The sequence below is a fragment of the Phyllobates terribilis genome, unplaced genomic scaffold (genome assembly GCF_046119375.1).
Source record: "Phyllobates terribilis strain yellow unplaced genomic scaffold, ASM4611937v1 Scaffold_12__6_contigs__length_324123572, whole genome shotgun sequence".
Taxonomy (NCBI): Eukaryota; Metazoa; Chordata; class Amphibia; order Anura; family Dendrobatidae; genus Phyllobates; species Phyllobates terribilis.
This window is the reverse complement of record NW_027362772.1, coordinates 151,102,110-151,127,949: the sequence shown is the minus strand read 5'-3', so window position 1 is coordinate 151,127,949 and position 25,840 is coordinate 151,102,110. Positions and strand designations below refer to the sequence as shown.

The 25,840-nt window shown below is 46.4% G+C and overlaps 1 pseudogene; it reads left to right on the top strand.

The window, feature by feature from the left end:
• The first annotated feature begins 18 nt into the window (after positions 1 to 18).
• Positions 19 to 21,811, top strand: LOC141171734 (TCF3 fusion partner homolog; annotated as a pseudogene).
• The last annotated feature ends 4,029 nt before the right edge of the window (positions 21,812 to 25,840 follow it).

The following is a 25,840-nucleotide window of genomic DNA, read 5'->3' as shown; positions in this document are numbered from 1 at the left end:
CGTTCAACACTAGTAGTAATGACTGACAATGTAACAGCTTTATACAACGGCTGGAGGACATTTCACAACAAATGGTATTATGGGTTATAAGTAATGTGTAAGTGGTGGAGAAGGGTCTTTTTTCGACCTAGAATTCCCACAGCGATCAACCTGATTATATAATAAGACAATGTTTGGTTTTATAGGTCAATGAGAGAATCCTTAACAGACTTCACCAAGTTCAGAAGATCACACGAAAGCTGAAACAAGAGAGAAGGTTGGTACTTTGCCATCCCACCGATAGAGTAGACATCGTACACACTGCGCTGTATTCATCTGTTCAAGAATAGAAGACGTCCGAAGGGTGAAGGTCCCGCACACAAGTGCATGGGTCAGCCCTGGCCCAGGTCATGTGAGGCAGCTCTCGGATCACTCCGGTCTTTCCATATCCTCCTTCCATACAGCAAGTCAGTATTGTTTCCCAAGTATGCTGAATTATTGATCCCGACCACCCACAGAGGAGGAGGCACATTAGTGGAGGGCCGTATTGCACAGATCTCATTCTCTCTTACTTTGTACATATTTCAGATGTCTCATGAAAATCTTGGACTCCTACGGGGATGATTACAGACAGAGCCAGCTCACCTTCCTACTTGAGGTATAACTTATTATGAAGTGCATTCTTTATTTAAGCCATTCTTTAAAGGGGTTATCTGAAGTCATCCAAGATGGCCACCCTTACCTGCAACCCGCCCTAGGCATAAACGAAGACTGGCTGCATATAGTATCAAAAATCGTCCTTAGAAATCTTATATAATTGACGTTTCCAGATGAACATATATCAACAGAAAGCTTTCAAGGTGACAGGTTTTGCCCGATAAAACTAGAAGTGACTCGAGGTGAAAATATAAAAGCATACAGGTGCATCTCACTAAATTAGAATATCATCAAAAAGTCAATTTATTTCAGTTCAATACAAAAAGTGAAACTCTTATATTATATAGAGTCATTACAAACAGAGTGATCTATTTCAAGTGTTTATTTCTGTTAGTGTTGATGATGAGTCTTACAGCCAATGAAAACACAAAAGTCATTATCTCAGTAAATTAGACTAAGAAGAAACACCTGCAAAGGCTTCCGAAGCATTTAAAAAGGTCCCTTAGTCTGTTTCAGTAGGCTCCACAATCATGGGGAAGACTGCTGACTTGACAGATGTCAAGCCAGCCAGCCCCACAGTAACTTACTAGGAAAAGCAAATCCCGGCACTCACGTGTTGATGATTAATTTGTTTATTCCACAACTCACAAGACGTTTCAGCCTGTCCAAGGCTTTTTTCAATTGTAACGGTAACTTACAACACTCAGTCTTACAGGTAAAAACTTTTATGATTTACAAGATGTTATAGCTCCAATCTGTTTCTGCTGTCTACATGTGCCGCTCTATCTAACATTGCCTATGACACCTTGGGATCTATCCCTTGCCCCACATGGTTCCTATTGATTGAATATGTGAGCACCTCCTGAGGAAGGGATATCCTCACAAAGGGCCAGTTCATTCTAATTGTATATACTTGTGGTGAGCGGTATGGAAGCCCTGGGTCTAGCAAACAACTATGCTTGTTTCACTGCATATGTGATTTAGTCACTTGTACATTCCATGGGAAGTGAAAAGCATTATTGAGCACTGTTTGGATATTTTTTCTACCATTCCCTTCCCTTAAAGGGCCAGGCTTTCAAAAATACTCATATTTCAGTTAGATGATTTTGACACATACCGTAAACATATTGTCTCAGCATTATATGCACTAAAGCACTTTATTACTACGGTTAATCCAGTCTTAATACCAAACTACCTTATTTGGCTGGGTGTGCCAGACAGTCGCTCTGGATCTGGCTGTAGAAGGTTGCTGCGCTTGGCATTGCAGACGCCTTTTTGATCCTCTCATTTCTGTAGTGTAGTGATATCCTTCTCCCTTTAGGACCCAGCAGCGACCTCCACCTTCTTCTGCTAATTGACACACCCTTGCTTGGTAGTTGAAAACTGTCTCCAGAGAGTCGCTGGTGATACTTCTATGTACTTCTGTGCAGGCTTGGAGAACTAGCAGTCGGCTAGTTTCTTCTTTGGTACGCTTGGAGGACAGTTGGCTTTATCTCTCTGGTGTCTGCTCAAGCTAAGTGTATCCCCTTTGTTTGTCTACCCTGTTGTCTTTTGTTTATAGTGGGGACTGACTAGTGTGCCCCCCTCCCCTCCATATCTAGTGCCTATCTCTAGGGACATTCAGGGTTTAGGGTCCTGCTTGGCAACAGGTGTGGAACCTATATAGGGATGATAGGGTAGGCCAGGTGATATTAGATCTGCCAAGGGTTCTCCACTTCCCCTTTCCCTGGTTGTTGGGCTCCCTTCCCCCCCTTTCCCGTTATTGTACACTTGTTCCTTCACTCACCTGGTGTGACATTATGTGTACATTCTTAGATCAAATACTTACATTTACTTGGAGCCTAATTTTGTGTGTGCCAACGATCTGGCTGATTTGCACTGACAGCATTTGACAAAATTGATTAGGACGTTGTGTCCCGTTGTTGGGAAAAGCACTGTATTTATTATTCATTGGAGCTGTTCCAAAATAGGAAAGCATAACTGTGTATACGATACCACGAGTACAGCCACTGTTAGCAGTGAGCTCCACGATCTTGTTGTGATTAGTAATACCGTTATCCTGTCTTTTAAAAATGTTTTTATTATTTTGTCAATAAAACATATGTTTTGATATTTTCACCTCAAGTCTCTTCTAGTTTTATCGGGCGAAACCTGTCACCTGGTAAGCTTTCTGCTGATAAAAGACTGGCTGCAGCCTGAAGAAACGCTGCTCCAGATGTGTCTCAACATGCCAGGCCGAGGAGCAGCATTGCAAACTGATCTGCTCACTCCACCTGAATAGGACATAGACCAGGAGGAAGAAAGCCTGGAGGCTCACTGAGCAGAATGGCTTATTTTTCCCCGCTTCTGTCCGTGTCCCCATTGTAAACCTGTCAGGTGGAGCGAGCAGATCAGTTATGCTTGGTCACAATGCTGCTCCTCAGTCTGACAAGGAAGACACCCGTTTTGAGTAGCTTTTCATCAGGCTGCCGCCTGTCCTAATGTATACCTGCTCCTCCTCCCTGTCATCTCTCCACATTGTGAGACTGGTTTTTCTCACCCCAATGCTGGATTCACAGCTACACTGCTCAGTAGTCCTGTATAATGTCTTAAATGCTGCTGCTCCTTTTGGTCTGTACTACAGAAGCAGGAATCCCTCTGCGTGTGCTGTGCATAGGAGACTACTTCACTCCAATGCTGGATTCACAGCTGTACAATGCCCTACCTCAATGCTGCTGTTCCTCTCAATCTGTACTACAAAAGTAGGAATCCCTCTCTCTGTGTGCTCTGTATAGGAGACTAATTCACTCCAATGCTGGATTCACAGCTACACTGCTTAATACTGCCCTACCTAAATGCTGCTGTTCCTCTTGGTCTGTACTACAAAAGCAGGAATCCCTCTCTCTGCTTGTGCTGTGCATAGGAGACTACTTCACTCCAATGCTGGATTCACAGCTACACTGCTTAGTACTGCTGTATAATGTCCTAAATGCTGCTGCTCTTTTCAGTCTGTACTACAGAGAAAGAAGCAGGAATCCATCATCTGTGTGTGTGCTGTACATATGAAATATCATAGCAGCTAGTCCATCCAATAGCTCAGAGAGAAAATTAGAGCTAGAGCCCGCAGAGAGGGTGCAAGTGACCTCACGGCCAGAAACTGTTTCTCTTCATGTACAGACGACAGATTATTCTGAAAAGTTACCTGAAACGACAGGCGCGTGTTCAATTATGAACTAATTTGTAATCGATTTCTATACATTTTCTAAGTTCTCTTGATTTTTTTTTTACAGGATGAAGGCACCCAAGCTTGCAATACACCCACCCCGATAAACTCTGAAAACGAACTCCCAGATAATGAGGACTTATCCAAGTGTCTAAGCGGCGGACCTCCCCTTGGCTTAGAGGCTACCAGTCCAGAAAGCCCATCTCTTGTAGAAGGGCCACCAGCTAAAAGAAGGAGAAAGTTCAAAGAGGAGAAAGACCATGGGAAAAAATAAGTCCATCACTTCTTCCATCAGAGCCACTTTTAGAGCAGGTAAAGCAATGCAGAATATAGGTGTTTCCCTTAAAGGGAATGTGTCAGAAAATCACCTAATTGTTTCATCGGGTCTTTGTATTGCATGTAGATTTTAACCCCTTCCCGACCCATGATTTATATTTACTTTGCCTTTGATGCGGGCTCACATGCTGAACCTGCATCTTTCGCTGCACATGATGGCTGATTTAATCAGTCATCCTGTGCTTTTAACAGCCGCAAATGGAATGGAGCTCCACCCGCGGTTGTTAACCAGTTAAATCCTACTGTCAATCTCTAACAAGGGATTTAACACGCGCAGGCTGGAAGGGCATCATAAATCCCACCCATCGGCTCCCCTGTCACGTGATCGTGGGGTGCTGATGTGTTGTCATGATAGTATGGAGTCAGCAGAAGACCGCTGTGCCTGTCATTGTGAGTCTCATGTGAACACCGACTCGTGGCCAGTGTTCATAGGAGATAGTGATTTCTGCTATACACAGCAGAGCTGAAGCCCTGCTATGTATAGCACAGGTGATCAGACGATTGCAGCTTCAAGTCTCCAAAGAAGACAATTAAATAAAGTGGGGGAAAAAAATTAAAAATGAAGAAAAAAAAAATATCTATCTATTTATCTATCTATCTATATATATATTACACACACACACGTTCAAATTACCCCCATTTTGCCCCATTCAAAATAAAACAATTATACACATATTTGGTATCCCTGCGTTCAGAAGTGTCCAATCAAAATCTAACAGTGTAACAAGAAAAAAAATCTAAACTCAGGAATTAAAGTTTTTTTTGCCGCCGCAACATTGCAATAAGAGGTGTTCAAAACATCGTATCTACCCCAAAATGGTATCAATAAAAGCGTCAGCTCAGGGCGCAAAAAATAAGAGCTCACCCGACCCCAGATCCCAAAAATGGAGACGCTACAGGTCTCGGAAAATGCTGACAAACGCAAGAAAAAATTTTCAACCAATTTCGAAAATAAAAATTAAACTATACGTTTGGTATCTGCATACTCGTAATGATGGGAGAAATTCTATTGGGCAGCATGGTGGCTCAGTGGTCAGCACTGCAGCTTTGCAGTGCTGGGGTTCTGGGTTCAAATCCCACCAGGGACAACATCTGCAAGGAGTTTGTATGTTCTCCCCATGTTTGTGTGGGTTTTCTGGATTCTCTGGTTTCCTCCCACACTCCAAAGACATACTGATAGGCAATGTAGATTGTGAGCCCCATATTGATGGAAAAATAAAGTTATGGCTCTTGCTTGGAAGAAGGGGAGGGAAAAAACAAAACAAAATGTAAAATGACCATGGCGTGAAGGGGGTTACGTTATGGAAAAAAAACAAAACAAATCACAACCTGTATTAAAATAAGCAATTGCAGTTTTCACACCGACCACTAGGACTATAAGGCCACGGTCCCACTATCAGTATTTGGTCAGCATTTTTTCTCAGGAGCGGGTGGTAAATGAAGAATTGGTGACTTGTTTCTATTCTACCTTTTCTCTGATTGTTCCTCACCTGGTTTGGGGGCTCCCACTCCTGAGAAAAAGTACTGATAGTGGTGCCCTGGCCTTAGACTTTTACTGAAATGTTATATAAGACATTAGTCACCTTCCAGTCTCAACAACAGTGTCCAACCTCACTTTCAACTATAAAGATCTTTGGGATTAACTTTCTTCTTGCACTTTCATTTTTTTCTTCCCTTCTTCCAAGAGCCATAACTTTTTATGTCGTTCCCACAACAGAGCTGTACAAGGGCTTGTTTATTTTCAAAGTGACCATCTGACTTTGGTTGATTCATTGACCAGACCTGCAATAGTGATTTCAAAGTTGTAGTTTTGAATGACTTTTTAACATCCCACAAAAATTCCAAATGTTACAAAAATTGTGAACAAGAACCCAAAACCTGCACTTATGACATTACTTTTTGGGGTATTGTTTTCACATTTCATTGTAACTTGTCAACATGATACTCCAGGCGAGGACAATGGCGTTGATTTTATTTTATGTAAAACGGGTTGTCCCGTTTAGAAAACTTTTCCCTTATGTGTACAGTACTTACCATCCCCAAGCCCAGCGCTGAATCCCCACCGCTACCCCAGTCTCCATTGTTCGGAGACCCAATAATGGATGTACCAGTCAGCGGAGGGATATTTTGAATGATCATCACTACGATCAAGAAGAATATATCCAGCAGTGCCGCCATCACACGATAAGGATGGACGTGGTGTAGGATCTATGTCAATGTCATGAGATTATTCAATTGCAAAAATTTGGACGCCCGACTGCCGCTTCCTTCATTCTCTTTGGTTCCACCAGAAAAAGCCAAGCACATTCCATAGGGAACGAATAACGCAGTGGTTGGACGTCCAACTGTTCTGCCGATCGGTGGTCGTACACCCACCAAGCAGAATCAATAGGGCACATTAATGTAACTCCTGTATTTCATCCCGCCATCACTCACATCTTTGTCGCTCTGTTCCAGGTTAAGATTGAAGAGGATCAATATTATGAGAAAGGATCAGATCCTAGTTTTATACTTTTCTATGTGGATGTAATGTTTTTCTGTGCAGTAAGTGTACAGCGTCCGTGTGTCTGCGCATTTCATGGAGTCCATCTAATCTTCTGTATATTGCGACTCCTTTATGATCATTTCTAACCTTCCTCCTGATGGCTATACATTAGTGTTGAGCATTCCGATACTGAAATATCGGGTATCGGACGATATTCGCGGTATCGGAATTCCGATACTTAGTTCCGATACTTTTAGAATATCGTATACCAGAATCGGAAGTTCCCATAATGCAATGAGCCAGTTTCATTTTATTCAGCCAATGAGGATCCCTGGAAGTGTGGGCACATCCTGTTATGCATGTAGGCATGTTAACTAATGGCATGGCTGTGATTGGCTGCTGAAATGATGTCATGATGCACTATAAAAGCCGCCGCCGCCATTTTCAGCTCACTCTGCTGTGAATTCAGTTAGGGATAGGATGCTGTTGTTCTGAGGGACAGTTTTAGCTACCTATTTAGTCTATTCTGCTTTACCCAAGCAACTTTATAAATCGCTGTGCCTTGCAGCGCTGTGTGTGAGTGCTGCTCACGCTGTAGTGTGTGCTTCAGCCATGTCTGGTTGTAGTGCGCTCAGCGTGTGTCACTGCCTCATACATTGTCCTTTTTTGCTAATTGATCATTTTTCCTGATTTCTCCTATTAGTGTGGTGGTTCCATCCGTATTCAGCTACATTAGTTCCAAACACACTATATAGGAGTAGATGGAGGAGCCTTTCTGTAGCATTGTGCCCTGCAGCCCCAGCCAGATTAGTATTAGCCTATTTTTTGTATCCTCATCTATTGCATTGTAGGTTACCTTCCTACATTGTAATAGCTACAAAAAGTTTGTGATACTATCGGTATTACATCTTTGGGCACATCCAGTGTCTTTTTGTGACAAAAAAAACCTAAATAAAGTTCACCAAACACTCCACTTTACAGTTGTGTAGGCCACATTAGCTCATATTAAAGTCTAGTCCACACTTTATAAAATTAGTGTTTCTTATACCTGTTAGCAGCTGTTCAGGAATAAGCACACTAAGAACTTGGTGCTTTTCTGCCTATCTTTATCAGTCTACCAAGATGAAGAAGGCAGGGAGTAAGGCATGTGGTCGTGGGCGTGGAGTTTCTGCAGGGAGAGGAAGTGAGGATTCTGTGCCTGCAGGGAGAGGAAGTGGGGATTTTGTGCCTGCTGCGGGCACCAGTGACTCAGCATCCCCCAGTTTTACCAGGGAACAGTCCTTTATGCGCAGCTTTGTAGGAGTTAGCTGTACCCCACTGCTGCGGGAGGACCAAATTGAAGCCGTTGTTGGATGGATGGCAGCTAACGCATCGACTTCAATTAGTTCCAGATCCTCTCAGGTCCTGAGCACTGAAGAGCACCCATCTGTCTCTTCACCACCTGCCAAATTGCCCAGGCAGTCAGAGAGCCCTGGACAGGAGCCATCTCTACTTCTGTTCTCTGAATCTCTTGGCTTGGAAAGAGGGGGCCAGCTAAGCAGAATTTGAGAATTTGAAGAAGAGGTAGTATGCAGTGATGCGCAACCGTTTTGTCTCTCTGAATCTGAAGAGGCGGGTGGGCCAGTGCCTATGGTCAGCAGCTCACCTAAGTACGCATCTGATGATGAGACTCAGGTGCCACTTTCTGGTGCGTACTGTGCTGTCGAGACTACCCAGGAGAAGCAGTTGTTTGAAGAGGGTGGTGTAGATGGTGAGGTCCTTGACCCATCATGGCGTGAGGGACAGGAAGGTGGTGGGAGCAGCTCTGAGGAAGAGATTCCCCGAACGGCCCAAAAAGGAGGGAGAGGGAGGGGGCAGACTTGGTTGCCTGTAGCCTCCACTTCGGCACCCATTAGGAGCATGGCTCTTCCAAAATCCAAAGCGGGCGCTCCCAAGACTTGCAGTGCCTGGTCCTTTTTTGACACAGTTGCAGATGACATTTGCTTTGTCAAATGCAAACTGTGTAATCAGAAGGTGAATAGAGGGAAAGGTGTCAGCAACCTCAATACCACAAATATGTGGAAACATGTGCGGACCAAGCACGTGATGGAGTTACAAAAACACACTGAAGACCTAGGCCAACCTACAGCGCCACCTCCCACCTCTTCAGCTCGTGTTGTAGCCTCTTCCTCCAGCTCACACACAGCTGGTTCGGCTTCCTCACAGGATCGCCATGGAAGAATCTCTGGCACTGTTGTACAGAGACACAGTGTAATTCCACCCACAGCACCACTTTCCCTGTCATCCTCACACTCCCAGGCCAGTCTACAGCCATCGTTAGCACAGGCATGGGAGAAAAGGCGCCCATACTCGGCAAACCACCCCCGAGCACAGGCTCTGAATGCTGGCATTGCTAAACTACTGGCCCTTGAAATGCTATCATTCAGGCTGGTGGAGACTGACACCTTCCGTAACTTTATGGCATTGGCAGTCCCACAATACGTGCCCAGCCGCTTTTATTTCAGCAGGCAAGCCGTCCCTGCCCTGCAACAGCATGTGGAGGGAAAATTTAAACATGCGCTACAAAACGTCGTCAGTAGCAAGGTCCACCTGACCACCGATGCGTGGACCAGTAAGCATGGACAGGGACGATACTCACTGCCCATTGGGTAAATGTTGTGGAGCCGGGTAGAGATCTTGAGAGTGACGCTGTACGTGTTCTGCCAACTCCAAGTATTGCAGGAATCCAGTCTGTACACATTGACTCCTCCTCATACTCCAGTTCCTCTGAATCAGCGCTGCAGGAGCCGTCACGGTCTACCTCCACATCGACCCGTGAACGGTTACCTGTTATGATGACCGATATGAGCACAGCCGTGGCCAAACGTCAACAGGCCGTATTAAAATTAATTTCTTTGGGGAATTGAAGCCACACAGCGCAGGAGCTCTGGAATGCCATCAAGCAGCAGAGCGACGTGTGGTTTGCGCCAGCAAATCTCCAGCCAGGCATGGTAGTGTGTGACAATGGCCGAAATCTGGTGGCAGCTCTGGGCCTAGGCAACATCACTCACATCCCATGTCAGGCACATGTGCTCAACTTGGTCGTGCAGAGTTTTTTGAGGGACTATCCGGATCTTGATGTACTGCTTCACAAGGTCCGCATAGAGTGCGCTCACTTGCGGCGTTCCAGCAACGCAAGATCGCGCATTGCAGCTCTGCAGCGCAGATTACGTCTTCCGGAACATCGCATCATATGTGACCTACCCTACAGGTGGAATTCAACGTTACATATGTTGGAGAGGTTGTGTGAGCAGCAGGCAGCAGTAATGGAGTAGCAGCTGCGGCAGGCGCAAACAAGTCGCAGTGCGCGCCGTTCACACTTCACCACCACTGAGTGGGCCTCTATGAAGGACATTTGCCACGTTTTGCGTGCCTTCGATTATTCCACGCGGATGGCGAGTGCAGATGATGCACTAGTCAGCATGACTATCCCCCTTTTTTGCCTGCTTGAAAAAACACTGCAAGCACTAAGGGAGGAGGTTTTGGAAGAGGTGGAGGATGAGGAGTCACAAATGCCATCTGCTTCTCTACAGTCTGCGCAACGTGGTTCCTCACAAGGCCTAGGCAGGAGACTCTTTGTGAGGAGGATGAGGAGGAGTCAATGGAGGAGGAAGACATCTGTCCAGAGGAGAGAGGTACACAATGCTCTAGTAGTCAGTATCTAGAGCGAGGGTGGGGTGATGCAGAGCAGGCAGAGATCACGCCTCAAGCAGGGGACAGCGTTTCTTGGCCAGTTGGCAGTCTGCAGCACATGGTTGATTTCATGCTGCAGTGCCTGAGAAACGACCGCCGCATCGCCCACATTCTCAACATGGTTGATTATTGGGTGTCCACCCTCCTAGATCCTCGCTACCGGGACAACTTACAAAGCCTCATAACACCGTTGAACCGGGAACGTAAAATGCGGGAGTACCAAGACGCACTGGTGCATTCCATCATGTTCTCCATTCCAACCGAGAGCACTGCTGCTAGTGCTTTACAAAGCAGCTCAGTGCGGCGAGGCAGTGGAGGAAGCTCTGCACAAAGAGGGAGCAGAAGCAGCGCCTCAGCACAAGGCAAGACCAGTATGGCCCAAATGTGGCAAAGTTTTGTGTCCACGCCGCCACAAATGTCTACACCATCACAGACGGCTCCAGTCAGCAGGAGGCAACGTTTCCGTCAGATGGTGACAGACTACATGTCTTGCCCTCTCAGTGTACTCCCAGACTGCTCTTCTCCCTTAACGTTTTGGGTCTGTAAGCTGGATACATTGCCAGAGCTTAGCCAGTATGCATTGGAGGTGCTAGCTTGCCCTGCTGCTAGTGTATTATCGGAACGCGTCTGTAGTGCCGCAGGTGGTGTACTAACAGACCGTCGCATGCGACTATCCTCTGATAACATTGACCGGCTTACGTACTTTTCTCAAAATGAACAAGGCCTGGATCTCGCATGAATTTGCCAGTCCTCTTCCAGAATAAATAATTGGTTGGCAACAGTATCCAGGTCTCCTGTTGTGTTCATGTTTCTACCACCTGAACTGTAATCTCTGAGCTCCAACACCGCCAGTTGCTGCTCAGAAGTGCCGTCTGCACAGTCAACGCTTGCTCCAGTGTTATTGGGGTTCAGTAACGTCAGCTGATCCCCAGCTGTGTGTCCGGCAAATTCTCCTGCTCTGTCCACATCCACTGTACTACTGATTTAAAACTTGCTCCAATTACACCTCTGGCTCCTCTGTTTTCAGTATTATCCCTGAGCTCCAACACTGCCAGTTGGCGCTCAGAAGTGCTGTCTGCACAGTTAACACTTGCTGCCGTGTTATTAGGGTTCAGTAACGTCAGCTTTTCCCCTGCTGTGCGTACGGCAATTTCTCCTGCTCTGTCCACATTCACACTGCTACAGATTTTAAAGTTGCTCCAATTACACCTCTGGCTCCTCTGTTTTCAGTATTATCCCTGAGCTCCAACACCGCCAGTTGGCGCTCAGAAGTGCTGTCTGCTCAGTCAACACTTGCTGCCGTGTTATTGGGGTTCAGTAACGTCAGCTGTTCCCCTGCTGTGCGGACGGCAATTTCTCCTGCTCTGTCCACATTCACACTACTAAAGATTTTAAAGTTACTCCAATTACACCTCTGGCTCCTCTGTTTTCAGTATTATCCCTGAGCTCCAACACCGCCAGTTGGCGCTCAGAAGTGCTGTCTGCACAGTCAACACTTGCTGCCGAGTCATTGGGGTTCAGTAACGTCAGCTGTTCCCCTGCTGTGCGTACGGCAATTTCTCCTGCTCTGTCCACATTCACACTACTACAGATTTTAAAGTTGCTCCAATTACACCTCTGGCTCCTCTGTTTTCAGTATTATCCCTGAGCTCCAACACCGCCAGTTGGTGCTCAGAAGTGCTGTCTGCACAGTCAACACTTGCTGCCGTGTTATTGGGGTTCAGTAACGTCAGCTGTTCCCCTGCTGTGCGGACGGCAATTTCTCCTGCTCTGTCCACATTCACACTACTACAGATTTTAAAGTTGCTCCAATTACACCTCTGGCTCCTCTGTTTTCAGTATTATCCCTGCGCTCCAACACCGCCAGATGGCGCTCAGAAGTGCTGTCTGCACAGTCAACACTTGCTGCCGTGTTATTGGGGTTCAGTAACGTCAGCTGTTCCCGTGCTGTGCGTACGGCAATTTCTCCTGCTCTGTCCACATTCACACTGCTACAGATTTTAAAGTTGCTCCAATTACGCCTCTGCCTCCTCTGTTTTTAGTATTTACCCTGGGCTCCAATACCGCTAGTTGCTGCTTAGAAGTGCCGTCTGCACAGTCAACGCTTGCTGCCGTGTTATTGGGGTTCAGTAACGTCAGCTGATCCCCAGCTGTGTGTCCGGCAAATTCTCCTGCTTTGTCCACATCCACTGTACTACTGATTTAAAACTTGCTCCAATTACACCTCTGGCTCCTCTGTTTTTAGTATTTACCCGGGGCTACAATACCGCTAGTTGCTGCTCAGAAGTGCCTTCTGCACAGTCAATGCTTGCTGCCGTGTTATTGGGGTCCAGTAACGTCAGCTGATCCAAAGCTGTGTGTCCGGCAAATTCTCCTGCTTTGTCCACATCCACTGTACTACTGATTTAAAACTTGCTCCAACTACACCTCTGGCTCCTCTGTTTATAGTATTTACCCAGGGCTCCAATACCGCTAGTTGCTGCTTAGAAGTGCCGTCTGCACAGTCAACGCTTGCTGCCGTGTTATTGGGGTTCAGTAACGTCAGCTGATCCCCAGCTGTGTGTCCGGCAAATTATCCTGCTTTGTCCACATCCACTGTACTAGTGATTTAAAACTTGCTCCAATTACACCTTTGGCTCCTCTTTTTTTAGTATTTACCATGGGCTCCAATACCGGTAGTTGCTGCTCAGAAGTACCGTCTGCACAGTCAACACTTGCTGCCGTGTTATTGGGGTTCAGTAACGTCAGCTGATCCCCAGCTGTGTGTCCGGCAAATTCTCCTGCTTTGTCCACATCCACTGTACTAGTGATTTAAAACTTGCTCCAATTACACCTTTGGCTCCTCTTTTTTTTAGTATTTACCATGGGCTCCAATACCGGTAGTTGCTGCTCAGAAGTGCCGTCTGCACAGTCAACGCTTGCTGCCGTGTTATTGGGGTTCAGTAACGTCAGCTGATCCCCAGCTGTGTGTCCGGCAAATTCTCCTGCTTTGTCCTCATCCACTGTACTACTGATTTAAAACTTGCTCCAATTACACCTCTGGCTCCTCTGTTTTCAGTATTTACCCTGGGCTCCAATACCGCTAGTTGCTGCTCAGAAGTGCCTTCTGCACAGTCAATGCTTGCTGCCGTGTTATTGGGGTTCAGTAACGTCAGCTGATCCCCAGCTGTGTGTCCGGCAAATTCTCCTGCTTTGTCCACATCCACTGTACTAGTGATTTAAAACTTGCTCCAATTACACCTTTGGCTCCTCTTTTTTTAGTATTTACCCTGGGCTCCAATACCGGTAGTTGCTGCTCAGAAGTGCCGTCTGCACAGTCAACGCTTGCTGCCGTGTTATTGGGGTTCAGTAACGTCAGCTGATCCCCAGCTGTGTGTCCGGCAAATTCTCCTGCTTTGTCCACATCCACTGTACTAGTGATGTAAAACTTGCTCCAATTACACCTTTGGCTCCTCTTTTTTTAGTATTTACCCTGGGCTCCAATACCGGTAGTTGCTGCTCAGAAGTGCCGTCTGCACAGTCAACGCTTGATGCCGTGTTATTGGGGTTCAGTAACGTCAGCTGATCCCCAGCTGTGTGTCCGGCAAATTCTCCTGCTTTGTCCACATCCACTGTACTACTGATTTAAAACTTGCTCCAATTACACCTCTGGCTCCTCTGTTTTTAATATTTACCCGGGGCTACAATACCGCTAGTTGCTGCTCAGAAGTGCCTTCTGCACAGTCAATGCTTGCTGCCGTGTTATTGGGGTCCAGTAACGTCAGCTGATCCAAAGCTGTGTGTCCGGCAAATTCTCCTGCTTTGTCCACATCCACTGTACTACTGATTTAAAACTTGCTCCAACTACACCTCTGGCTCCTCTGTTTATAGTATTTACCCAGGGCTCCAATACCGCTAGTTGCTGCTTAGAAGTGCCGTCTGCACAGTCAACGCTTGCTGCCGTGTTATTGGGGTTCAGTAACGTCAGCTGATCCCCAGCTGTGTGTCCGGCAAATTATCCTGCTTTGTCCACATCCACTGTACTAGTGATTTAAAACTTGCTCCAATTACACCTTTGGCTCCTCTTTTTTTAGTATTTACCATGGGCTCCAATACCGGTAGTTGCTGCTCAGAAGTACCGTCTGCACAGTCAACACTTGCTGCCGTGTTATTGGGGTTCAGTAACGTCAGCTGATCCCCAGCTGTGTGTCCGGCAAATTCTCCTGCTTTGTCCACATCCACTGTACTAGTGATTTAAAACTTGCTCCAATTACACCTTTGGCTCCTCTTTTTTTTAGTATTTACCATGGGCTCCAATACCGGTAGTTGCTGCTCAGAAGTGCCGTCTGCACAGTCAACGCTTGCTGCCGTGTTATTGGGGTTCAGTAACGTCAGCTGATCCCCAGCTGTGTGTCCGGCAAATTCTCCTGCTTTGTCCTCATCCACTGTACTACTGATTTAAAACTTGCTCCAATTACACCTCTGGCTCCTCTGTTTTCAGTATTTACCCTGGGCTCCAATACCGCTAGTTGCTGCTCAGAAGTGCCTTCTGCACAGTCAATGCTTGCTGCCGTGTTATTGGGGTTCAGTAACGTCAGCTGATCCCCAGCTGTGTGTCCGGCAAATTCTCCTGCTTTGTCCACATCCACTGTACTAGTGATTTAAAACTTGCTCCAATTACACCTTTGGCTCCTCTTTTTTTAGTATTTACCCAGGGCTCCAATACCGCTAGTTGCTGCTTAGAAGTGCCGTCTGCACAGTCAACGCTTGCTGCCGTGTTATTGGGGTTCAGTAACGTCAGCTGATCCCCAGCTGTGTGTCCGGCAAATTATCCTGCTTTGTCCACATCCACTGTACTAGTGATTTAAAACTTGCTCCAATTACACCTTTGGCTCCTCTTTTTATAGTATTTACCATGGGCTCCAATACCGGTAGTTGCTGCTCAGAAGTACCGTCTGCACAGTCAACACTTGCTGCCGTGTTATTGGGGTTCAGTAACGTCAGCTGATCCCCAGCTGTGTGTCCGGCAAATTCTCCTGCTTTGTCCACATCCACTGTACTAGTGATTTAAAACTTGCTCCAATTACACCTTTGGCTCCTCTTTTTTTTAGTATTTACCATGGGCTCCAATACCGGTAGTTGCTGCTCAGAAGTGCGGTCTGCACAGTCAACGCTTGCTGCCGTGTTATTGGGGTTCAGTAACGTCAGCTGATCCCCAGCTGTGTGTCCGGCAAATTCTCCTGCTTTGTCCTCATCCACTGTACTACTGATTTAAAACTTGCTCCAATTACACCTCTGGCTCCTCTGTTTTCAGTATTTACCCTGGGCTCCAATACCGCTAGTTGCTGCTCAGAAGTGCCTTCTGCACAGTCAATGCTTGCTGCCGTGTTATTGGGGTTCAGTAACGTCAGCTGATCCCCAGCTGTGTGTCCGGCAAATTCTCCTGCTTTGTCCACATCCACTGTACTAGTGATTTAAAACTTGCTCCAATTACACCTTTGGCTCCTCTTTTTTTAGTATTTACCCTGGGCTCCAATACCGGTAGTTGCTGCTCAGAAGTGCCGTCTGCACAGTCAACGCTTGCTGCCGTGTTATTGGGGTTCAGTAACGTCAGCTGATCCCCAGCTGTGTGTCCGGCAAATTCTCCTGCTTTGTCCACATCCACTGTACTAGTGATGTAAAACTTGCTCCAATTACACCTTTGGCTCCTCTTTTTTTAGTATTTACCCTGGGCTCCAATACCGGTAGTTGCTGCTCAGAAGTGCCGTCTGCACAGTCAACGCTTGATGCCGTGTTATTGGGGTTCTGTAACGTCAGCTGATCCCCAGCTGTGTGTCCGGCAAATTCTCCTGCTTTGTCCACATCCACTGTACTACTGATTTAAAACTTGCTCCAATTACACCTCTGGCTCCTCTGTTTTTAGTATTTACCCGGGGCTACAATACCGCTAGTTGCTGCTCAGAAGCGCCGTCTGCATAGTCAACGCTTGCTCCAGTGTTATTGGGGTTCAGTAACGTCAGCTGTTCCCCTGCTGTGTGTCCGGCAAATTCTCCTGCTCTGTCCACATTCACACTACTACAGATTTTAAAGTTGCTTCAATTACGCCTCTGTCTCCACTCTGTTTTTAGTATTTACCCTGGGTTCCAGCACCGCCAGCTGTTTCCCAGCAGTGTCTTTGGCACGGGTACTCCCTCCTGCCCAGCCTGGTTCCAGCACGCCAGCTGTTTCCGGGTAGTGTCAACGTCACTTTGCCTCCAATGCGTTGTCCTTTCGTGTTGCGGTCGGGTTAGCCGACTCTATGGTGCCTGCAGTTTAGGTGACTCCTATGTAGGCTGCGGGATCTGGCAATGAAGACTGGTTTCATAGTGCCAATAAGACAAGCACCCCCTGTAGGACTGTGGGTTTCGGTAACTGCAGCCGGCTCGCGGCCTTGCAACTTTTTTTTAAATGGGTACCTTCTGCTACCCATCCGGGTTCCAGTACCGTCAGCTAGTCCTCGGCAGTGCCTTTGGCTTAGGTGCCTCCTTCTCGGTATCCAAGTTCCACCAACGTCTGCTGGTCATTGGTAGTGCTTTCTGGCACAGGTACCTCCTGCTTAGTAACCGAGTTCCAGTACCGTCAGCTGGTCTTCGGTAGTTCCATTGGCTCTTGTACCTTCTGCTACCCATCCGGGTTCCAGTACCGTCAGCTGGTCCTCGGTAGATCCATTTGCTCTTGTACCTTCTACTACCCATCTGGGTTCCAGTACCGTCAGCTGGTTCTCGGCAGTGTCTTTGGCACGGGTACTCCCTCCTGCCCAGCCTGGTTCCAGCACGCCAGCTATTTCCGGGTAGTGTCAACGTCACTTTGCTTCCAATGCGTTGTCCTGTCGTGTTGCGGTGGGGTTAGCCGACTCTATGGTGCCTGCAGTTTAGGTGACTCCTATGTGGGCTGTGGGATCTGGCAATGAAGGCTGGTTCCATAGTGCCAATAAGACAAGCTCCCCCTGTAGGACTGTGGGTTTCGGTAACTGCGGCCGGCTCGCGGCCTTGCAACTTTTTTTTACATGGGTACCTTCTGCTACCCATCCGGGTTCCAGTACCGTCAGCTGGTTCTCGGCAGTGCCTTTGGCTTAGGTGCCTCCTTCTCGGTATCCAAGTTCCACCAATGTCTGCTGGTCCTTGGTAGTGCTTTCTGGCACAGGTACCTCCTGCTTAGTAACCAAATTCCAGTACCGTCAGCTGGTCCTCGGTAGTTCCATTGGCTCTTGTACCTTCTGCTACCCATCCGGGTTCCAGTACCATCAGCTGGTTCTCGGCAGTTGCTCAGCCTTCTTGTACCTTCTGCTACATTTCCAAGCTCAAGCTTTTTGAAATGGTTCTTGGTAATCACTCTGGATCTCCCTGACAAGGACTCTGAAGACGAGTACTCTGAAGACCAACCCGAAGAAGACGTGTACCCCGAAGACGACGACCCTGAAGACGAGGACCCTGAAGACCACCCCGAAGAAGACGAGGACCCTGAAGACGACAACCCTGAAGACGACGATCCTGAAGACCACCCCGAAGAAGACGAGGACCCCGAAGATGACGACCCTGAACACGAGGACCGTGAAGACCACCCCGAAGAAGACGAGGACCCCGAAGACGACGACCCTGAACACGAGGACCCTGAAGACCACCCCGAAGAAGACGAAGACCCCGACGATGACGACCCTGAACACGAGGACCCTGAAGACCACCCCGAAGAAGACGAGGACCCCGAAGACGACGACCCTGAACATGAGGACCCTGAAGACCACCCCGAAGACGAGGACCCCGAAGACGATGACCCTGAAGACCACCCTGAAGAAGACCAAGAAGATGACCCTGAAGAAGTTGACCAAGAGGACAAAGAACAAGAAGACAACCACTAAGAAACAGAAGAACAAGAGACTGAAAACCAAGAAGCAGAAGTACAAGAAGCTACAGAACAAAAAGCGGAAGAACATTACGCATAAGACTAAAAATCAGAGCAAAAGATATTATCTAAATTATAAGCAGAAGATGACTAAGCAGTGTATGTGGGTGAGTCCGTTCCTCCTCGTGGTGCCCCTGGAAAAGACCTGCTGCTGCAGGCCAAACTGAACGCGGACAAATCCTGTTGTAAATCTTTTGTGACGGGCAGAACGAAAGGTGTAATGTTCAAACTTTTATAGATAACAACTACAGGAATGCCTGTCACAAATAAGAATATGATGAAGAAGAAGAATATGAAGAAGATGAAGAAGTAGAATATGAAGAAGAAGAATAGTTGAATAAGAAGAATATGAAGAATGTAAAAAAAAAGAATAATACGAAGAAGGTGAAGAAGAAGAAGATGAAGAAGGTGATGAAGAAGTTGATGAAAAAGATGCTGATGCTGAGGATGATGAAGGAGAAAGTGTGGGAGAAGTAAAAAAGAAGGTGAAGAGAATGGAAGTAGTGAAACATAAATATCTGACAAAATATAAAAAAACTTAACATAGTCAATATTTCCGTAACTCAGAACGTCTTAAAAAAAATATTAATTCCTGCTATTCAATTTGATTGGGCTAAACCTCTATGCCTTTATTGTCTCCCCCACCTCCCCCAATACATTCTACATTATTCTTAGTTGTTTTCCTTCATGTAGAATTAACCAACAAGGAAAGAAAGGGTTTATTTTTATTCCGATATTTCTGTCCCATTGACTTGCATTGGTTTCCGGTATCGGAATCGGCGATATCCGATACTTTTTGGGTATCGGTCCGATCCAATCCGATCCGATATTTCCCGATATCGGAAGGTATCGCTCAACACTACTATACATCACTATAAAGAACACTTGATTTATTTTCTGTAAAAAAAGTTATAAATACACTGCTCAAAAAATTAAAAGGAACACTGAAATAACACATCCTAGATCTGAATGAATGAAATATTCTCATTGAATACTTTGTTCTGTACAAAGATGAATGTGCTGACAACAAAATCACAGAAAAATCATCAATGGAAATCAAATTTATTAACCAATGGAGGCCTGGATTTGGAGTCAACCCCAAAATTAAAGTGGAAAAACACACTACAGGCTGATCCAACTTTGATGTAATGTCCTTAAAACAAGTCAAAAGGAGGCTCAGTATTGTGTGTGGCCTCCACGTGCCTGTATGGCCTCCCTACAACGCCTGGGCATGCTCCTGATGAGGTTGCGGATGGTCTCCTGTGGGATCTCCTCCAGGATGGCACATCAATGCGAGCTGTGGCAAGAAGGTTTGCTGTGTCTGTCAGCGTAGTGTTCAGAGGCTGGAGGCGCTACCAGGAGACAGGCCAGTACACCAGGAGACGTGGAGGGGGCCGTAGGAGGGCAACAGCCCAGCAGCAGGACCGCTACCTCCACCTTTGTGCAAGGAGGACACAGGAGCACTACCAGAACCCTGCAAAATGACCTTCGGCAGGTCACAAATGTGCATGTGTCTGCACAAACAGTTAGAAACCGACTCAATGAGGGTGGTATGAGGGCCCGACGTCCACCGATGGGGGTTGTGCTTACAGCCCAACACCGTGCAGGACGCTTGGCATTTGCCACAGAGCACCAGGATTGGCAAAGTTGCCACTGGCGCCCTGTGCTCTTCACAGATGAAAGCAGGTTCACACTGAGCACGTGTGACAGACATGACAGAGTCTGAAGACGCCGTGGAGAGCGATCTGCTGCCTGCAACATCCTTCAGCATGACCGGTTTGGCAGTGGGTCAGTAATGGTGTGGGGTGGTATTTATTTGGAGGGCCGCACAGCCCTCCATGTGCTTGCCAGAGGTAGCCTGACTGCCATTAGGTACCGAGATGAGATCCTCAGACCCCTTGTGAGACCATATGCTGGTGCAGTTGGCCCTGGGTTCCTCCTAATGCAGGACAATGCCAGACCTCATGTGGCTGGAGTGTTTCAGCAGTTCCTACAAGATGAAGGCATTGAAGCTATGGACTGGCCCGTCCGTTCCCCAGACCTGAATCTGATTGAGCACATCTGGGACATCATGTCTCGCTCCATCCACCAACGTCACGTTGCACCACAGACTGTCCAGGAGTTGGTGGATGCTTTAGTCCAGTTCTGGGAGGACATCCCACAGGAGACCATCCGCAACCTCATCAGGAGCATGCCCAGGCGTTGTAGGGAGGTCATACAGGCAGGTGGAGGCCACACACAATACTGAGCCTCATTTTGACTTGTTTTAAGGATATTACATCAAAGTTGGATCAGCCTGTAGTGTGTTTTTCCACTTTAATTTTGGGGGTGACTCCAAATCCACTCCTCCATTTGTTAATAAATTTGATTTCCATTGATTTTTTTGTGATTTTGTTGTCAGCACATTCAACTTTGTACAGAACAAAGTATTCAATGAGAATATTTCATTCATTCAGATCTAGGATGTGTTATTTGAGTGTTCCCTTTATTTTTTTGAGCAGTGTACAATGATCGGATTCACTATGCTACATGAAAAATCCTCACGTGGCTGGCTATAATTTTCTTTTACTTAAATGCATGTATTTGAGGCTACAATTCATTTTTGCAAATGGGTTTCAGTAACAAACGGCCACTGTTTATTTCTCACTGCAGAATGAGGTAACTGAGAATCCATCAGTGAGCTCATTCTGGTAGACCACAGAGAATTTTTTCGCTTTTTTTTTTTTCTTACATTTTTAACTAATTTATGACCACATCAAAGTAAAGTGTGCAAAGAGCCTAAAAAAGCCAAATAGGGCAAGATTTTTATTAAACTCAATTGAAAAATTATTTTTAGCCCCAAGTATAAATAAAGTGAGGAAGAAGAAAAAAGTTCCCAGAAATGAAAAAAAAAAGCTACTTTAAAATCCACTATTGCACAGAGCAGATCATTCACATATCTATATATTACAGTAAATATTGGACCCTGTGACAGGATGTGCCACCCGCAGGGTTTGCAGCAAGAAGAACGGCGCCATCTTGTGAGCGCAGCTTCTGATTGGCTGTTAGTAATGGTCACAAGCTCTGAATACAAGTCTATGAGAGCTAGAATGAGGTTTTCATAGACTTGGCGCCGCTCCATGAAACACTGGAGCAACTGGCAGGTCACAAACTGCAGGAGAGGCAGCGAAAACAGATATAAGACAGGGGACTTGGATTTTAAGCACCACCCCAGCAATGAAATAAAGAAAACTCTGGAGTGGTGCTTTAACCTTTTGGAGGCAATGGCCCGTTTTCTCTAATGGAGGGATATGCAGAAAGTTTTCAAAGAGCATCTGTGGAACAATCTCTGCCCTCCACTAGCTCAAAGGGGGGACAGTAAAAGGTAGAGCGCGTTCTATTGGGAAAGTAGATTTATTGTGTTAATGATACAATACTAGGCGGTAAATCTGGAGAAGCAGACGTCCTTTACACATCGCTCTTCCAGAAGAATAATTTACTCCTATTTCGGCATTCCTGGCTGACGAGGTGCAATGTGTGACCATCAGACCTAACAAGTCCATAGAAGGTTGCTAAGGAGACACAGACGGGGTCTTCACAATTACAGGTTCTTCAGCCAATCCAAGTTAGGCCCAACTTTGTCGCAGGGATGGCTGGGGATATCCGGCATGTTCCCATCATCCCGAACAGGAACTGATAGAAAAACACATTAATGAAACAAGTACGTTGGAATCTTACTGTATCCCAGCCTGCAAAGAGGGAATCTCATCTTGTATGGTGTATGATACGTGCAGCACATTAAAGGGCATCTGTCAGTAGGATCTGGGCATCTATATGGCCATGTAGGTCATAGGAAGCTGAATAAAATGATACCTTGATATCTGTGATCCGATGTATTATTCTAGAGAAACACCAAGGTTACTTACCGGTAGCCGGTTTTTCCAGAACCCATGACAGCACACCTGAGAGAGAGGATCCGCCCTTCAAGGACAGGAAACCATCTGAAATAAAAGGGCGGCACCTCTGCCCCGCTTCAGTTGGTTACAGAGCATTGAGAGGACCTCCATAAAAAAGAGTTAAACACAAATCCAACACCACATCAAATAACACCCAACACACGTGCACACCCGTATGGTGAGAGAGAAGGGGGGGAATATACGGGTGCTGTCATGGGTTCTGGAAAAACCGGCTACCAGTAAGTAACCTTGGTGTTTTCCCTTCACCCTATGACAGCACACCTGAGAGAATTTTGGAGAAAGAAACACCTTAGGGAGGGACCACCGCTTGTAGCACCCTTCTACCAAAGGTTAAGTCAGATAGGCAGGATAGATCCAAACGGTAGTGTTTGAAAAAGGTAGATGGTGATGACCATGTAGCGGCCTTACAGATTTGATCTATCGATACCTCTGTTTTCTCTGCCCAGGAGGTAGCCACGGCCCTGGTGGAGTGAACTTTGATGCCGTCCGGGATCGGGGTGCTACTTGTAGAGTAGGCTAAGCAAATGGCCTCCCTAATCCATCTGGCTATAGTTGCTTTCGTCACCCCATACCCCTTCCTACTCCCCTGGAAGGCTACGAACAAGGATTGGCTACGCCTCCACTGGCTAGTTGCCTTTATGTATTGTAATAGAGCACTTCTAACATCAAGGTTATGAAACTTTTGCTCCCCTGGGTTCTTTGGGCTGTTACAAAAGGAGAGCAGAACAATTTCCTGAGATCTATGAAACCTGAGCGCAACCTTAGGAAGGTAGGCTGGATCAGGCCTTAATAATATTCTATTCTCAAATATTTGCGTATATGGAGGATGTATGGATAGAGCCTGTAAATCACTTACCCTACGGGCCGATGTTAAGGCTACCAAAATAATTGTTTTGAGAGTTATGTATTTTGCGGACAACTCCTGAACTGGTTCAAAGGGTTCCATAGTTAGTGCGTCAAGTACTAAATTTAGGTTCCATGGAGGAACTTTGGGTATTGAGATTGGCCTAGATCTACCGCAGGATTTAATGAACCTTGTAATCCATTTATTGGCTGCAAGGTTATGGTTATATAGCGCACCCAAGGCAGAAACCTGGACCTTAAGTGTACTGGTAGCTAGACCTAACTCAAACCCCTTCTGTAAGAACTACAGGATGGATTTAATTGGAGGTTTTTGGCTTAATGACTTTCCTAAAAAATGCAAAAATTTTCTCCATGTTCTACCTTAGATTTTGGTGGTTATTGGCTTTCTACTTTTTAATAGAGTAGACACTAAACTTGATGAAAACCCTTTGCCCGTCAATATTGCCCTCTCAAATTCCATGCTGCTAGGTGGAAACCCTTCACTTGAGAATGGAATATTGGTCCCTGAGCTAGAAGGTCCGGGGTCTCTGGTAGGATCCATGGGTCTGATTGTGACATCATCCTCAAAAGGGAGAACCATGGTCTCTTTGGCGAGAAGGGGGCTATGAGAATCACTCTCGCTTGATCCTTCCTGATCTTCCTCACCACCAGAGGTATCATAGCTATTGACAGGAATGCATAGGCCAATTTGAAGCTCCAAGGAACCTGGAGAGCATCTATTGCCAAAGGGTTTCCCCTTGGGTCTAGTGAGCAGAATTTCTCCACTTTCCTGTTGTTTTTGTCGACGAACAAATCTATCTCTGGTAGACCCCACGGCTGTACTATCTGATGGAATACTCTGGGATTCAGGGCCCATTCCCCTTGTCTCAACTTGTTGCGGCTTAGGAAGTCTGCTTTTGTGTTGTCTATTCCTCGTGTGTGTAGCGCTGTGAGAGGTAAAAGATTTTTCTCCACTATTTGAAAGAGCCTGCCTACTGCTTCCAGAAGAGAATAAGATCTCGTTCCCCCCTGGTGGTTTATGTAGGCCACAGTGGTTCTGTTGTCCGACATAACCCGAACATGGCGACCCTGGAGTAAAGGGAGGAAGCCTTCTAAAGCGTTTCTCACCGCCCATAGCTCCTTTAGATTTGATGACCCCTTTTCCTCTAGGAATGACCAAGGGCCTTGAATCATGTGATTTTCTAGGTGTGCGCCCCACCCTGAGTTGCTTGCATCGGTCATAACGATGTCCTGTACTGGTGTGTCCCACTGGACACCCCCTGAGATAAATTTGACCTGTCTGTCCACCACAAGAGGGCGTCCCTGGTTCGCAAGGAGAGATGTACCTTTCCTTCTAAATATCCTTTTAACAATCTTTGTGCTGACAAGATTTCCCACTGAAGGTTTCTTGTGTGAAATTGGGCCCACTTGACTGCCGGAATGCAAGATGTTAGCGTACCTAGCAGGGACATAGCCTTCCTTAAGGACATGTCTGGTGTGTGTATGGCTGCTGACACCAAATTTGTGACTTTGTCTATTTTGCTGTCGGGTAGAAGACAAGTCTGACTCACTGAGTTTAGGGTAAACCCCAGAAAGGCCTGGATCCTTGTGGGCTCTAGCCTTGATTTTTTGATCATCCAGCCTAAATTCTGCAAGACAGCCATGACTTGATTCAGTTGTGAAATACAGTGGCTCTCTGAATTCCCCACTATAAGGAAGTCGTCCAGATATGGTATTATAACTGTATTCTGAATGCGGAGAAAGGCTGTTACCTCGGCTATCAGCTTGGTGAATACCCTTGGAGCAATCGACAACCCGAAGGGAAGAACTTGGAACTGGAAGTGTCTGAGACTTCCTTGAATGTAAAGAGCAACCCTTTGATACTTTCGATGACCTGGGTGAATTGGGACGCGATAGTATGCGTCTTTGAGATCTGCCATAAAGCAATTGTGAAAAAGAAGCTTTATTGTTGAGTTTATTGACTCCATTTTGAACGTATGGTTGCTTACAAACCGGTTGAGGCCCTTTAGATTTATAATAGTTCTGAATGAACCGTCCGTTTTTTTTATTAAAAAGAGAGGGGAATAAAATCCCCTTCCTTTTTGACTGACCGGAACCTCGCATAGCACTTGCTTGTTCAACAGGTTCAAGATCTCTGATTCTAGGGTCAGTTGTTCGTCTGGGGATTTTCTTACCGGAGTGATCACAAACGAGCGGTATGGCTGCTGAAGGGATTGAATCCTTAGTCCATCTCTTACTATGTTGAGAACCCAGGGACTGGAGGAAATGTTTTCCCAGGCATGAGAAAAAAAGAGAAAGTCTCCCTCCAACTTGTGGCCTGGCGTCATTGTGGAGGCTTTTTTGAGGCAGCGGAGGGACCCCCAAACATATATCCAGACTCTTTTTTGTTCTTAAAATCCCACTTTCTTTTTTCTCCTGGGGGGCGACCTCTACTAAATTTCCCCCTCCGAAAATAGGTCTTTCTGGCATCCACCAAAAACCCAGGGAACCTTCCTTTCCTGTCACTTGCTTTCTCAAGGACATCGTCCAATTTTTTGCCAAAGAGAAATTGGCCGTCACAGGGGATAGAACACAGTCTAGACTTTGATTGTAAGTCCCCAGGGCATCCCTTGAGCCACAGAGCTCGTCTAGCTGCGTTTGATAATCCAGTCGACCTGGCTGCCAGTTTTACCGAGTCAGCAGAGGTATCTGCTAGGAAGGCAGCTGCACCAT